The 14,913-nt window shown below is 40.4% G+C and overlaps 1 protein-coding gene and 1 non-coding gene across 6 annotated transcripts in view; one reads left to right on the forward strand and one right to left on the reverse strand.

The window, feature by feature from the left end:
• The window catches only part of LOC101120701 (24-hydroxycholesterol 7-alpha-hydroxylase), a 99,445-nt gene that overhangs the window by 48,349 nt on the left and 36,183 nt on the right, over positions 1-14,913 (reverse strand). The gene's annotated exons all lie outside the window — the stretch shown is intronic.
• LOC114109741 (U6 spliceosomal RNA) lies at positions 13,616-13,722 on the forward strand. Its single transcript, XR_003586323.2, has one exon. It is a non-coding gene; the product is annotated as a U6 spliceosomal RNA (small nuclear RNA).

Below are 14,913 nucleotides of genomic sequence, written 5' to 3' on the forward strand. Positions count from 1 at the left end.
AAGAGTTCAAGTTTATTCATTTCATTATTTCTTGTCCAAATTCTCATTTCACTTAAGGAAAGAGCAATAAAAGACGTATCAAAAGTACAAAGTAGGGGTCTTACTTCCCTAGTGGTACAATGGCTAAGGCTCTGCACTCCCATTGCAGGGGACCAGCCTTGATCCTTGGACAGGGATCTAGACCCCACAGGCCAGAACTAAAGAGCTTGCATGCCGTAACTAAGATTCCATATGCCACAACTGAAGACTCTGCAAGTAACAATGAAAGATCTCGTGGGCTACAACTAAGACCAGACACAGCCAAACAAATAAAATTTTTAAGAAAGTACAAAGTAAGAGATATGAGACTCCACCTGACTTTCTTCTCCTATCTCTTCCCTGCTGAACTCTTTTCATTTTTGCTTTTGTTTTTTAATCATTTAATCATACATTTCAGAGGGTGCAAAAAGAATACTAAGAAAGGGGTGATGGCACATGTGTGTTTCATCTGGAATTATGAGCTTCCCAAACATAGCTGCATCAAACATTCCTACTATAAGTTGTATAGCTGAACTAACATTTAGGTTGAAGGCACCTGAGTTGGTCTTTTTATGGACCGACATATGGCCAGGGTCTTTGATCAAATGAGACAATTTAATTAATGGTCTTTTAAGTAAAATGTTTACACTTTGAAAATTACTTGAAACAACTCAGCTTTCCATTTTGACAGTGTATGCTGAATAAATTCAACAACATGGTAAGTTTGAATAAGTCAACTTTCACATTTGCCTCCCAACTGTACTGGGACCAGTGCCTGGGAGTGGAATGCGGGTCTCCAGACGCATCTGTCTGACTCTAGATAAGGCTTGTTCTATAGTCAGCCCATCCTGCAGGAGAGGGCTGGGTGAGTGCTGCCTGGGAAACCTTTTCAGTCAGTACATGCGAAATTCCCACGGAGTCAGAAGCAAATGTTTTTGCTTAGCAGAGTCTGGGAACCAGGGTTTTTGTTTGAGCCCTGATTCTATTAATCCCCATAGGGGCCTCTATACACTCCACTAAACTTGACAGATTTTTGAGCACTGAGTAAGTCTCAGGAGTCAAGTCGGGCTCCACCAGGGTTACAGCCATGAAGGTATTCCTGCCATACACTCAGTCCAGGCCGTAAGAGAGGAGCACGGATAATTGGTTTCCATGCAGACAAGGAAACCATTCTGTGAGATGTAAGATGTTCGAAGGTAGTTAAAAGCAGGGAGGGTACTGAAATGCAGGATAACACACTTGAGAACATCAACTTAAAAATGTACGAGGGGATCTGAGATTCTTTCAGAATGTGCACGTGTGTGCGCTCAGTTGCTTCAGTCCTGTCTGACTCTTTGTGACACTAAGGACCGCAGCCCGCCAGCCTCCTTGGGTTCAGAAAGATAAAAAGAAAGAGAAGGGAAAAGAAAAGCACTGCTTAACGGCCTATATTAGAAGACTGATGTAGCCATCTAATAAACAGGAAACACGAAACGAAGGGAGTATCGGTGACTGTGCCAAAGAAGCCCAAGGGAACTGGGGCTGCTGGGGTCTCGAGAGAGTGAGACAGGGCTGGAGGGGCTTCGAGACAAAAGGGGACCCAGCTACCTGGCAGGTGACCGGCAACCTAGTAGAAGGCTAAGGAATGCTCTAGAGACGCAGGTTCGACCCCTAGGTCAGGAAGATTCCCCTGGAGTAGGAAGTGGCAACGCGCTCCAGTATTCTTACCTGGGAAATCCCATGGACAGAGTTGCCTGGTGGGCTACAGTCCATGAGGTTGCAAAGGGTCGGACACAACTGAGTGAGCATAAGCGCACGCACTAGGAGAAAACTCACCATGGGAGAAATGCCGGATGAAACTTTCAAGAACAGAAAACTCAACTTTATGTCATACACTCGCTTTTAAGCTGCTTCTGACTACTGTGCAATTATCCCTTTCCTTGTCCCATGTTTTTAATATTTTAATAAAGTCAGATAACACATACCATAAGTTAACACTTGGGGAAATAAAGACCTGGGTGTGTCCAGGAGGCAGTGAGATTCAGAAAAGAGGCAGAACATCCAGAAAGGAAAAGACAGTGGGAGGGGAGAAATTAGGAAGTGAGAGACTGAAAATCAAGAGAAGCTCTGAGAGGCACAGGCCTCCACTTTCAGCCACCTCCCCCACTTCTCCTTCCAGAGATTCCTAGAATTCTTGCAGGGGATTCAGAACAATTTCACCTTTATTTTGGAAACCAAGGTGACCCCAGCAAGAAGGGCCCTTGCCAAATGGACATTACAAATAGATCAGTGATAATCTACAATTCAGATTCTAAATTTTACTTAAAATATGACATTTCTCTTTAAAAATCTATTTAGAACCTGCCTGCCAATGCAGGAGACATAAGAGATGCAGGTTTGATCCCTAGGTTGGGAAGATCCCCTGGAAGAGGGCAACCCACTCCAGTGATCTGGCCTGGAGAATTCCCATAGACAAAGGAGCCTGGCAGGCTACAGTCCATAGAGTCACAGAGTCAGACAAGACTGAAGCGACTTAGCATGCAATCTGCAATTCAGATTCTAAATCTTACTTAAAATAAGAGTTTTCTCTTGAAAAAATCTATCTAGAGCATCTACATTAGAAAAATTCACTAAACAATCCCTCTAGTATTTTCTGTGTTTTATTTTACTGCAGCTATAGGATATAGAAAATAAAGATTTCTCTACTTAATCAAGAATAAATGACTGCCAAGGGTCAGAATTTGTGTTTGAAATCAGATCTGTGTGACTCCAAAGTGACTTACCTACTTTGAGACAGGTATAATTCTGGCCTTGAAAAAGTCTGGACTCCAGTAATAGTGAAGTTTCTGACTTTCTTTTGGAGAAAAGTTTTGTTTTCTTTTTTTCCTCTGAAATATTCTTAGGGAGACTAATTGAATTATAAAATGCAAAAAAATGTTTTGTATTATACAATAAACAAAAGCTTGCTCTGAATTGAAAATAATATTTAGGATCTATTATGACCTGCCATTGTAGGAGAGATGCAGACTACACTTGGAAAATAAATGTTTTAATAAGATATTTTTAGTTTCTCAAATCCCAGTGTGAGGTAGGAAAAATAAGGTAGGATTCTTAGACTAGACAAAGAAAAAGAAAGGGAGAGATGCTGTTTCCAAACAACACCTTTAGGTTAAAGATCTTTCTTATTATAACTCTTAGAAATAGCTCTGTACCCATACTGTGCATATTTCAATGCACATCTGTGGTTTGTTCTCCCAGTGTTTTGGCTCTAAAATTAGAAGGCTCCACTTGGAAGAAAGCCAAGGTAATCATCAGGAGGGCTAGTGCCTAATGGAGACCGGGACCGGTATAAAAGACTGCCAGGGAAGAAGCTATGGGTGATTTGGGCTAAAACGTAGAAGACATCTGTTTTGTTCTCGGCACAAATGCAATAGAAATCAAACCAATAATAGGATATTGGAAACCAAATAAAAGAAAGGATAATTCTTGAGTTCAGAAATAGCGAAGAACGCTTCTAAACTGTTATGTATAGTTTTAGAATTCCGCACACATGATGACAAGCATGTTAGAACGCAGTAACTGTAATGTATATTTGTTAAGGATGTAGAATAGATCAAAATTCTATTACTTCAACCATTTATTCACTCAGTATAAATTTGCTTTGTATCTGTTACTTCCTAGCCTAAACACAGGTGCTGTAAGAGATAGGGAGAAATCATAGTCATTTTTGACTATCTAAGGTCACCAACATGCTGGACAGCTTCATTTATTCCTCATCACGATCTGCCATCTATGAAGTGATCGTGTGTTCAAGGAGAAGCTTGAAAGTGACAGGGCAGCCTTCAAACCTATGTCTGTCTACACTGAAAGCCCTTATACTTGTTCACTGTGTCCTATCACCTCCCTGAGACGAGAAACGAATGAGAAAGACACCGTCACTGTATTAAACGAGTTTGGACACAAAATAATATCTGGTTACAAATAACTACAACATAAGTTTCTTAAGAGTGAATTCGAGTGTCAGTGGCATTCATCCCTTCTTGCCTAGGGCTAAAGTTTCAGCTAGGCCTGGAAGGATGAGTAGCATGCAGCCAGGCAGAGAGAAAGGAAATTAAACTCCAAAATTAATTATAAAATATATGACTTCTTAGACTTAAAAAAGGAACACGAATCAAATGGAATCACTAAAGCAGGTCCTTCTCTGAGAGATGACTCCTCTGTCTGCTCCATATTTCAGGCTCCTTCCCCCTTACACACACACATACATGCACACTCTCTCTCAATAAATAAATACATAAAATACAAAAATTCTGTTCCTATAGTCCTGAAGGACCATCACATCAAGATTTAACTAATCATTTGGGGAAAATAACACGTTTTGAGAAAAAGGGAGAATGATAGGCATTTGCTGAGTCATTCAGATCTTTTGAGACATAATTCTGAGGCGACTGCATCAGAAGGTGGGATTGAACACCAACTGAGGGGGCTCTGTGCTTCCCCACAAATGAAAGGCACACAGAAAGATGAAGAGAGGCAAAGCATAAGGGATGTCCACTGAGGGATTTCCCTGGTGGTCCAGAGGTTAAGACTTTGCGTTTCCACTGCAGGGGGCCTGGGTTTGATGATCCCTGGTATAGGAACTAAGATCCGGAATGCTGAGCAGCTAGAACAACACGAAACAAAACTCCACTGAAATTTAAAGAGTGCATCCCTGCACATTCTACCACCTCTTTACTTTTGAAAGCAAGGATTCTCAGTTCTGACTGCTCTTCTATTTTGTGAGGTTGTTTTCCTTCACAGAGGTTGTCTTTCAACAGCTTGTTTAAAGTTAAAGTGTGTACAAAAGTTCATAGAACACATGAAGGAGGGTGAACTAGGATTAAAAAAAAATACATGAGATAAAGGTTGAAGAAAGTAAAGAATCTGATGTAATAACCTTAAACAATGATGCCTACCAAATTTGGTCATGAAATGTGCTTCCCAAATTTTATAATAATTTCTTTAAAAAGCAATATCAAATAATAAAAGTTATTGTTTTCTTTATACTGTTATTTGGGGAAACAATGTAATACCTTTGGAAAAAACCAGCATTTCTCTGACTTGTCTTAAAAAGTAATGAAGCAATGATATCAATTGGTGGCAGAGGTAGAAAACTAGTTTCCTAGCATATTTCTCAGCTCCTAAAAAAAATCAGGTTTTAGAGAAGAGACAAAGCTAAATAGTAAATAAGGAATTTACAGTATTCCAGAGTGGCACCCCACTCCAGTACTCTTGCCTGGAAAATCCCATGGATGGAGGAGCCTGGTAGGTTGCAGTCCGTGGGGTCGCTGAGGGTCGGACACGACTGAGTGACTTCACTTTCACTTTTCACTTTCATGCATTGGAGAAGGAAATGGCAACCCACTCCAGTGTTCTTGCCTGGAGAATCCCAGGGACGGCAGAGCCTGGTGGGCTGCCGTCTATGGGGTCGCACAGAGTCGGACACGACTGAAGTGACTTAGCAGCAGCAGCAGCAGAGTAATACAAAGCAAGTATCTTATGCCCTATCCTTCATTTCAGGAATTAAAAAAAAATGCAATATGATACATAATGTTCAAATATTGAATTTTAACAATTATACTTCTGTTCCAGGAATATTTTTCATAAATTTATAAAATTACTGTTTCCTTCGCAGAAGAAATCTGCATTCACTGGAAAAGGTTAGAACATCTCAGAAAGAGTAAGAAAGGATAAAATGTCCTGAAGTAGATAATAGCATTTACAATAGGTTTTATACACCCAATGACCCTATAACATTGGTTATTTATAGGCAGTGAGAACATACTGGTTATAGATTTCTGGAAAATTTTAGTGAGATGAAGACTTTATTTGGTGACTTGTCTCCCAGAAAGTGAAAGTGAAAGTGAAGTCGCTCAGCGTGTCCTACTCTTTGCAACCCGTGGACTGTAGCCCACCAAGCTCCTCCATCCATGGGATTCTCCAGGCAAGAATACTGGAGTGGGTTGCCATTTCCTTCTCCAGGGGATCTTCCTGACCCAGGGATTGAACCCAGGTCTCCCACATTGCAGGCAGACGCTTTAACCTCTGCACCATCAGGGAAGCCCCAGAAGGGGATAGCAATAAACACTTTTCTGCACTTATTCTTATAAATGTAAAAAGAAATACTGCAAAACTTTTAAGACTCTCTCTGTTTTTAACTTTTGACATTTAATTATAATGTGTCTTGGTGTGGGTGTCTTTGATTCACCTTGTTTGGAACTCTGTGTGCTTCCTGGACTTGTCTGTTTCATTCGGCAGGATAGGGAAGTTTTCAGCCATTATTTCGTCAAATAGGTTTTCTATCCCTTTGTCTCTTCTCCTCTGGGACCTCTCTACTGTAAATGTTAGTATGCTTGTAGTTGTCTAAGCGAGTCTTAATCCTCATTGGTTTTTATTCATTTTTTCTTTTTGCTGTTCTCATGGGGTGATTTCCACTAACCTGTTTTCCAGATTGCTGATCCATTCTTCTACAACCACTAATCTGCTGCTGACTTCCTCTACTGTGTTTTCTATTTCAGTTATTGAATTCTCCAGTTCTGATTGGGTCTTTTTTTTATATATTCTGTCTTTGCAAGTTCTCACTGAGTCCATCCCTTCCTCCCCTAACTGTGGTGACCATTCTGATGACTATCATTTTGAACACTTTATCAGGTAAGTTGCTATCATGTCATTTAGTTCTTTTTCTGACATTTTTATCTTTTGCTTTGGTTTGTAAGAATTCCTTTCTCTTTTCATTTTGCCTGTGTGTCTGTCTGTATGCATTAGGTAGATCAGCTCCAGCTCCTGTTCTTGAAAGAGTAGGCTTATGTAGAAGGTGTCCTGTGGGGCAATTCCTCTTGGTCACCAGAGCCAGGTGCTCTGGGGTGTCCTATGTGTGTGCTGTGCACATCCTCCTGCTGTGTTTGGACAACAACTGTGCCCTGGCTGGGGCTGTGTGGCTCTACTTTGGCCGCTGTGGGCTCATGGTATGCAGGCAATGGCTCCCCAGAGGTGGAGCCACTTTGTACAGTTGCCCGTTCCAGCTAGGTCACATGTGAGGTGGGGCAGGGGCCACTTTGAAGGGGCTAACTAAGGGGGTAGTTGAGCAGGGTGGGTCCTCAGGGGAATGCTGGGGTGGAGCACATGGTGTTAGCTAGTTGATGGAGAGTGACAGAAATGTTGCTTACCAGTCCTGGGCCAGCTAGGTGAAGGAGAGGTTAAAAATAATGGCACCTGCCAGTGCCTTCATCTCTGGAGAAAGTGTCCCAGCTCCCTACCCCTCCAGCACCACTCCCAAAATGACCAGTGAGCCTCCTTCAGGGTATGACCCAGGCGCCCTTCACATTCTCCTGCCTCTGTGCTTGTACTCAGAGCAAGTGAGTCTACATGTGAACCTTTCAAGAACAGAGTCTCAGTTTTCCACAGCCCTCCAGCTCTTCAAGTGCAGACCTCACTGGTCTTCAAAGCCAAACATTATGGGGCTCATCTTCCTTGTGCAGGTACCAAGGGGATCTCCAGGTGGGACTTGGACCCCTCAACTCCATAGGGGGCACCTCCACAGTTGTGATATCTCTCCCGCTAGTGGGTCACGCACTCTGGGTATGGGTTCTGTCTAGACTGCATCTTTGACCCTCCTGCCCACCTTGACATGGCATTCTGTTTACATTCCAAGCTGCAGAAAATCTGCTGTGCTAGTCTTCAGGTCATTCCCAGAGATAATCATTGCACGTGTAGTTGTAGTCTTGGTGTGTCCACAGGGGAGCTGAGCTCAGGATCTTCCTACTCTGCCTTCTTGATCTGGAACCAGTAAATATTTGTTCAGTAGAGGGAAAAAGAGGTACTCTTTGGGTTTTATTCTTTATAAAATACTAGCTTCCTTCCTTTACTATTGTGCATGTTCATTACCATACATGCCCATTATTATACATGTTCTGTGAGACGAAATCCTGTGAGAAAGATACAAGTTAAATTTATCTTTAAAAATCAAGAGAAAAGCAGATGAGAGTACATGAAAGATTACAAAAGTCTAGGCTAGGCTGTAGAGTTACATGCTTTTTAGTTCACTGCTCTTCCCTATAAACTTACTATAAATATAGTCTCTCTAATGACTGCAGGTCTGTAGAATATTAACTCATTGCAAATGCTGATAGTTTAGAAACTTTGACCTCGAGAATGTAAAACAATATAGAAAAATGACTTTTTTCTAATCATTTTTTTTAGCTTTGGAAGAAAAGAATCTGAATTTGCTTTTTATTGAGGCAAAAGGTTAGCAAACAAGGGCTACGATGACCAATTATTTGCCCTGTGGCAGTTGTATACTCTTCTTATAGCAGCTTTCTAATAAGTTTTAAAATCTGGTTGGGAAAATATGGCCTTACTAATTCATGCTAATAGTCTTTCCAATCATATTTCTTCTTCAAAAAATATTTAAGTCATTTCATTAATTTCCTCCCCCTCCAAACCACTGCAATTCTTTTTATAATTAATTAAATATAGAATATTTTGAAAAGTGTTGGCATTTTCATGATATTAAACCTTCCCATATAGGAACATATTATGTGTTTTTCTTTATTTAAATCATTTTGTAAATATACATATATATGTATTTTTAATGTTATTAATAGTTTCCTCTCTAAGGGTCCTACCCTAAACCAAGAGCTTTATATAAGAAAAATACCAGTTAAATTAATAGGAACAACAGAAGTAAAGTAGAAAGGGAGGCTTAAAAACAGCTTAAGCTGTTTGTGGTGGATATAGACTGGAAAAAGCAAACACAAAGCCTAGAGATTGCCCACGGATGATGAAAATGGGCATTAGGGCTTTAGGGATTGTAGCCAGAGCCTGGCAAGTCACAGCTCCTTCCATTCTCCCCCTCCAGCCACCACCTTCTTCCAGACACCTCGGTCATTCCTGAACTCCCAGGTCTGGTTCTTCTGACTTTTCCAGTGGATGTGATTTTCGGCATTTGAAGGATTTAGGATAAATTCTTGTTATCAAAGACACAGATTCCTATTGCTGGGAAAGGTGGTCTCACGCTCAGTCTTTCAACCCCAACACAAAGGTGGGCCTTAAGCCTGGAACTGTTCTTCAACGAGACACAAAGAGCCCACACAGCCTGTGCCAGGCTCATCACCTTGTGTGGGAATACCTTTCCTTGTTTCAGGGGCAGCAAACACTCTTTTGTGTCTGCTTAATCCAAGTGCAGAATGAGGCACCTGTCCAACCCCCCGTTACATCTGCCCCGAGAGGGACGAGGACAGGGCTCCTTTCACCGCGGTGTGAGAGGGGTTCGCAGAGGCCAACTTCTCTTCATTAGCTCCAGGGAGAGACATGCTGGCCACAGGGGACCCACACCCACTACTGAAGCTGATCTCACTCTCTTTCTGCTCTATGTGAGTGTAGCATTGTTGCAGCCAGTGCCTGACAGCACTGTATTATCCTCGACAAGTCTGATACCAGGATGCAGTGGGCAGAAGTGTTTAGAGTCCTCCCCTGGGATTGCTAACTGGTGCACAGCACTCTGCTTGACACCCACTGAAAACTTATAAGCAATAACCTTTCAGAGGTAGATGCTAATCAGCAGCTTCAGTTGGATGTTCATAACTACAGACCAGGAATGAACGAAGCAGCGATAACAATGAACTGAGAAAGATGCCAAGGACAGCAGTGGTGCTTAGAACAGTTATTGAGACAGATGGAAGATAGAGTCAAGAATCAAAAGACTGATCCCGTCACTTCTTCCATTTATACACACACATATAAAAATATACCAAATCCCATTATATCATTTAAAGAAAAGATTAATGCAACTATACCAAGACAACCACATAAGATTCTCTTCTGAAAAAAATAATATCCTATTTATCTTCAGAAATATTTCTTTCATATATTAAAAAGAGGTTATCAATTTCTCTATTTACTGGAATATACAATGAAGACTGCTTCATAATTATGACAGTCTTTTTCAAAGAATAAAGGACACGACCTAATTTATAATAAGTAAAAGGTAGAGGTTTTGACAAAACAAGACAACAATGGATAGATAATAAAAGATAAAAATCAATTTTGATCTAGGAATACCTTTCTTTATAAATCCTGCATAATTCTAAATTTCTGGATTGTGTTCTCTGGAGAGATGTTGACCTGGCTTGAATACCTTTATCTCATTTTCTAAAGAGGAAAAAAGGTTATCCAAATGCCTGAATAATTCTCTAAAGGAACACTCAGAGAAAAGAACTGTGTCCGAATGAAAAATGTAGAGGATAAACAAAGCAGACTTAACTGTGCTACACTGGAGTGAGATAGTGAAAGACCTAATAAAATGAGAAGGGCCAGAGTAGGACCTATCTCCAAGCCTGTAAATAATCTGCAGCCATCAGAGGTATCTCTTTCCGCCTACTGAGGCTAAGCAATAAATGAGGACAGAATGACTTCACACACAATCTCCTGAGTTAGTGTCACAAGGCATTCAAAGCAGAAAATAGTGGAGGAAATCTAGCCTCCTGGGAAATCTCTCATGGGTCAGATATTATATGTGAAATTTCACCCTGGTCTCTGGACCTGAATGAGTGGATTGATAAGTAATGAGTTCTGAGCTCCAAAAATGATACCGTCTTAGTCTTTAAGTCCAAGGAGAAAAGAAGATAACAAGAAAAGAAGATAACAAAATTAAACATTTAGAGCAGGTTTCCAATGAAATCTCCTGCATTAATAAACATTTTCTTAGGTAATCTACATATGTTCTCTAAGATTGATGGATGAGAAGTAGTTTGTGAACAGCTCTGTCATAATTTAATGTTTTCTGAGTTTATTCTAGGATTTTTAAAAGCTGGGCTAGCAAACGAAAAGGAGACTATGTAAAAAAATTCCTGTGCGATATGCTAGAGCTTCCAAAATGTCCATATCAGATTCATGTTGTCTGGCTAGCAGTTCTTGCCTGCCAAATCCCACAGACAGAGGAGCCTGGCGGGCTCCTGGGGTCACAAAGAGTTGGACATGACTGAGCAACTAACACTTTTTTTGTAAAGCTGTCATTGAAAACAAGAAACCTGTACTCACATCACAATGTAACCTTGAGAGGAGCCTGTTATTTTTACAAGGCAGGAGTAGGTGAAGCTGTTGAATTAAACTTAGTAATCATGTAAAAGATAAATGAATAAAATAACCCTTCTCCATTCATAACTCCACTGGAGTGGCCTTAACTTCTGCTACATGATCTCTTTCTTCAATATTTTGGTCGACGTGTGGCATAAAGGCCAAGACTATCATAGACACAGTCTTGGCTATCAGCCATTGAGTCCTGGCAGGCTGCAGAGCGGTGATGAGAATAAGCCTCTTCAGTTAGCTGGAGGGGCTCAGGTCTTTGATATACCATGATGGAATCCTCCAAGAATGTTGTTCTAGGTTAGACAAGAAGACACTGGGACACATCCAGGCAGATGAAAATTGCACACATGTTATAGTGTGGGTAAGAGGTGACTGCAGAGAAGACCTCAAGAATAAATGTAAGTGTTTCAATGCTATGAGGTAAAATTGATGAATTAATTAAAATGATGTAAATGACATCAAATTTGCCCAGAACATCACCATCGGACCTGAGCCTCATTTATCCCTCTGCTAGTTTTTGTGCTTGTTTATAAATAGGAGAGAAAATCCTTTCTAACTAGTCCATGATAAGTGTGGCCACTGAGTCACTATCACCAGGTAATAGCATCTGGTCACTTAATAGCGTTGGTCTGTCCCCAGGCAGAACTGCTGCTAAATCAGGACTCAGTGGTATCAAGAAATGTTATTGATTGGCTCTGAGTAACTTTTCTCTTTTATCCAAAGTCACATAATTACTAAGTGACAGGGTAGAAAGGCATGAATCAAATTTTCAGACAAAAATTATAATCCAATGAAAATTTTGTAGTGTGTCTTTTATGATCCACAAATCATGATTTTTATGTAAGACAAAAAAACCAGTTCCTGATGTTTTATGGAATTATTTCTATGCAGGTGCATTTCTGTTAATTAACCTGATTTCTTTTAAATTAACAGAAAAAAGTTTACTATTTTTTCCCCTCAACTAAATGTGCATTACAACTGAATGGCCACCAAGAACCAAAAACAAAACACACAGGCCAAAAAAAAGTCACAAAAAACAAACCAGTGTGCAGTGTACGCTACCCTAAATCAAAACAAGTAGGTGAAAAGGGTCAAATGCAACCAGGTAACAATTTAAATGCATTTTTATTTGTTACTGTTTGTTTTTAAGATGGAATGACCTTCTGCTCTCTGGCAGACACTCACAGTGGGAATCCTAAATTAGAAAAGAAAACTGCTTGAAAACACAGTCTAATCAGGACCCAAAGTGAATGTCTGCAAGAACTTTGTGAGAATGCATTGAGGCCGCACCTGCAATATTTAACTCTAACAGGCTTCTCTTCCAGATACGTGCTAACTCCTAACCATTTTTAAGTCCTTGCTCAGATCTCACCTTTCCAGAAAGGTCAGCTCTGATCCAACTATGTAATGCTACCACCTCCTTCTGGGCTTCCCTGATAGTTCATTTGGTAAAGAATCTGCCTGCAATCTAGGAGACCCGGGGTTCCATTCCCGGGTTGGGAAGATCCACTGGAGAAGGGATAGGCTACCCACTCCAATATTCTTGGACTTTCCTTGTGGCTCAGCTGGTAAAGAATCTGCCTGCAATGCAGGAGACCTGGGTTAGATCCCTGGGTAAGGAAGATCCCCTGGAGAAGGGAAAGGCTGCCCACTCTAGTATTCTGGCCTGGAGAATTCCATGGACTGTATAGTCCATGGGGTCTCAAAGAGTCAGACAAACTGAGCCACTTTCACTTTTCTCCAGTTCTGGCACTCCTGATCGTCCCTAATCTGCTGTTTTCTTTTTCACATAGCATTTAACAACATCAAATATTTTTGGAGTTTACTTCTGTAAACAAACAAGGAAAAATAACAAGTGGCAATAAAAAAAAAAGACTCTGAGCAGAGAGGAGAATCTGATTTCCAGGGTTACCACAGTATACTATTTAAAATGCCCAGTTTCCAACAAAAAAATTGCAAGACACATGACAAAAATATGAAATGTGATGTGTAACAAGAATATATAGACCATACCGGGAAAAAGCAATCAATCAGCAGAAACTGTTCCTGAAGAAACTCAAATATTGGACTTACTAAGGAAAGATACTAAATCTGATACTTTAAATATATTCAAAGAATTAAAGAAATCATGTCTAAAGAACTAAACAAAGAATATCAGTAAGGAGAGACAAAAGGTTAAATAACAAAGACTGAGATAGAAATAATGAAATAGAGAATGGAAAATCAATAGCAAAAATAAGATCAAATGAACAAAACCATCAGTTAGCTCTCTGAAAAAAAAAAATTGATGACCTTTTAGCTACATTGACCATGAAAAAAGAAAGAGGGCACAAATTACTAAAACCATGGATGAGGGAGATGTTTTCCTAGAGAACTTACAAATATAAAGAAGATTATGGGGAAAACCATGACCTATTGTATGCCAACAAGTTAAATAACCTACATGAAATAGACAAACTCCTAAGAAGACACAAACTCCAAGAAGAATTATACAGTTCTCACTTCAGCAACACATATACTAAAATTGAAAAGATACAGAGAAGATTAACATGGCTCCTGTCTAAGGATGACACTAAAATTTGCAAAGTATCCCATATTGTTCTGTTGATGTAATGTACAGCATGGTAACTATAGTCAACAATACTGTATTATATATTTGATACTTACTTAAATAGGTCTTTAAAAGTTCTCATCATAAGAACATACATGTGGTCATGGAATTAACTAAATTTATTGTGCTAACCAATTCACTATATGTGTGTGTATATATATATATATATATATATATGGCTTCCCTTGTAGCTCAGTTGGTAAAGAATCTGCCTGCAGTGCAGGAGACCTGGTACAATCCCTGGGTCAGGGAGATCCCCTGGAGAGGGAAATGGTAACCTACTCCAGTATCCTTGCCTGGAGAATCTCATGGACAGAGGAGGCGGGTGGGCTGCAGTCCATGGGGTCACAAAGAGTTGGGCATGACTGAGCAACTGACTGAGTTAGGCATGACTGAGCAGTATGAAAAGGGAAAATGATAGGATACTGAAAGAGGAACTCCCCAGGTCAGTAGGTGCCCAATATGCTACTGGAGATCAGTAGGGAAATAACTCCAGAAAGAATGAAGGGATGGAGCCAAAGCAAAAACAATACCCAGCTGTGGATGTGACTGGTGATAGAAGCAAGGTCTGATGAAGTAAAGAGCTCTTTACTTACATTACAGGAAACTGGAATGTCAGGTCCATGAATCAAGGCAAATTGGAAGTGGTCAAATAGGAGATGGCAAGAGTAAAAATTGACATTCTAGGAATCAGCAAACTAAAATGGACTGGAATGGGTGAATTTAACTCAGATGACCATTATATCTACTACTGCGGGCAGGAATCCCTTAGAAGAAATGGAGTAGCCATGATGGTCAACAAAAGACTCCGAAATGCAGTACTTGGATACAATCTCAAAAATGACAGAATGATCTCTGTTGTTTCCAAGGCAAACCAATCAACATCACGGTAATCCAAGCCTATGCCCCCAACCAGTAATGCTGAAGAGGCTGAAGTTGAACGGTTCTATGAAGACCTACAAGACCTTCTAGAAATAACGTCCAAAAAAGATGTCCTTTTCATTATAGGGGACTGGAATGCAAAAGTAGGAAGTCAAGAAACACCTGGGGTAACAGGCAAATTTGGCCTTGGAGCACGGAATGAAGCAGGGCAAAGGCTAATAGAGTTTTGCCAAGAGAACACACTGGTCATAGCAAACACCCTCTTCCAACAACACAAGAGAAGACTCTACAAATGGACA

Source organism: Ovis aries, chromosome 20 (assembly GCF_016772045.2).
Source record: "Ovis aries strain OAR_USU_Benz2616 breed Rambouillet chromosome 20, ARS-UI_Ramb_v3.0, whole genome shotgun sequence".
NCBI classification, from domain to species: Eukaryota; Metazoa; Chordata; class Mammalia; order Artiodactyla; family Bovidae; genus Ovis; species Ovis aries.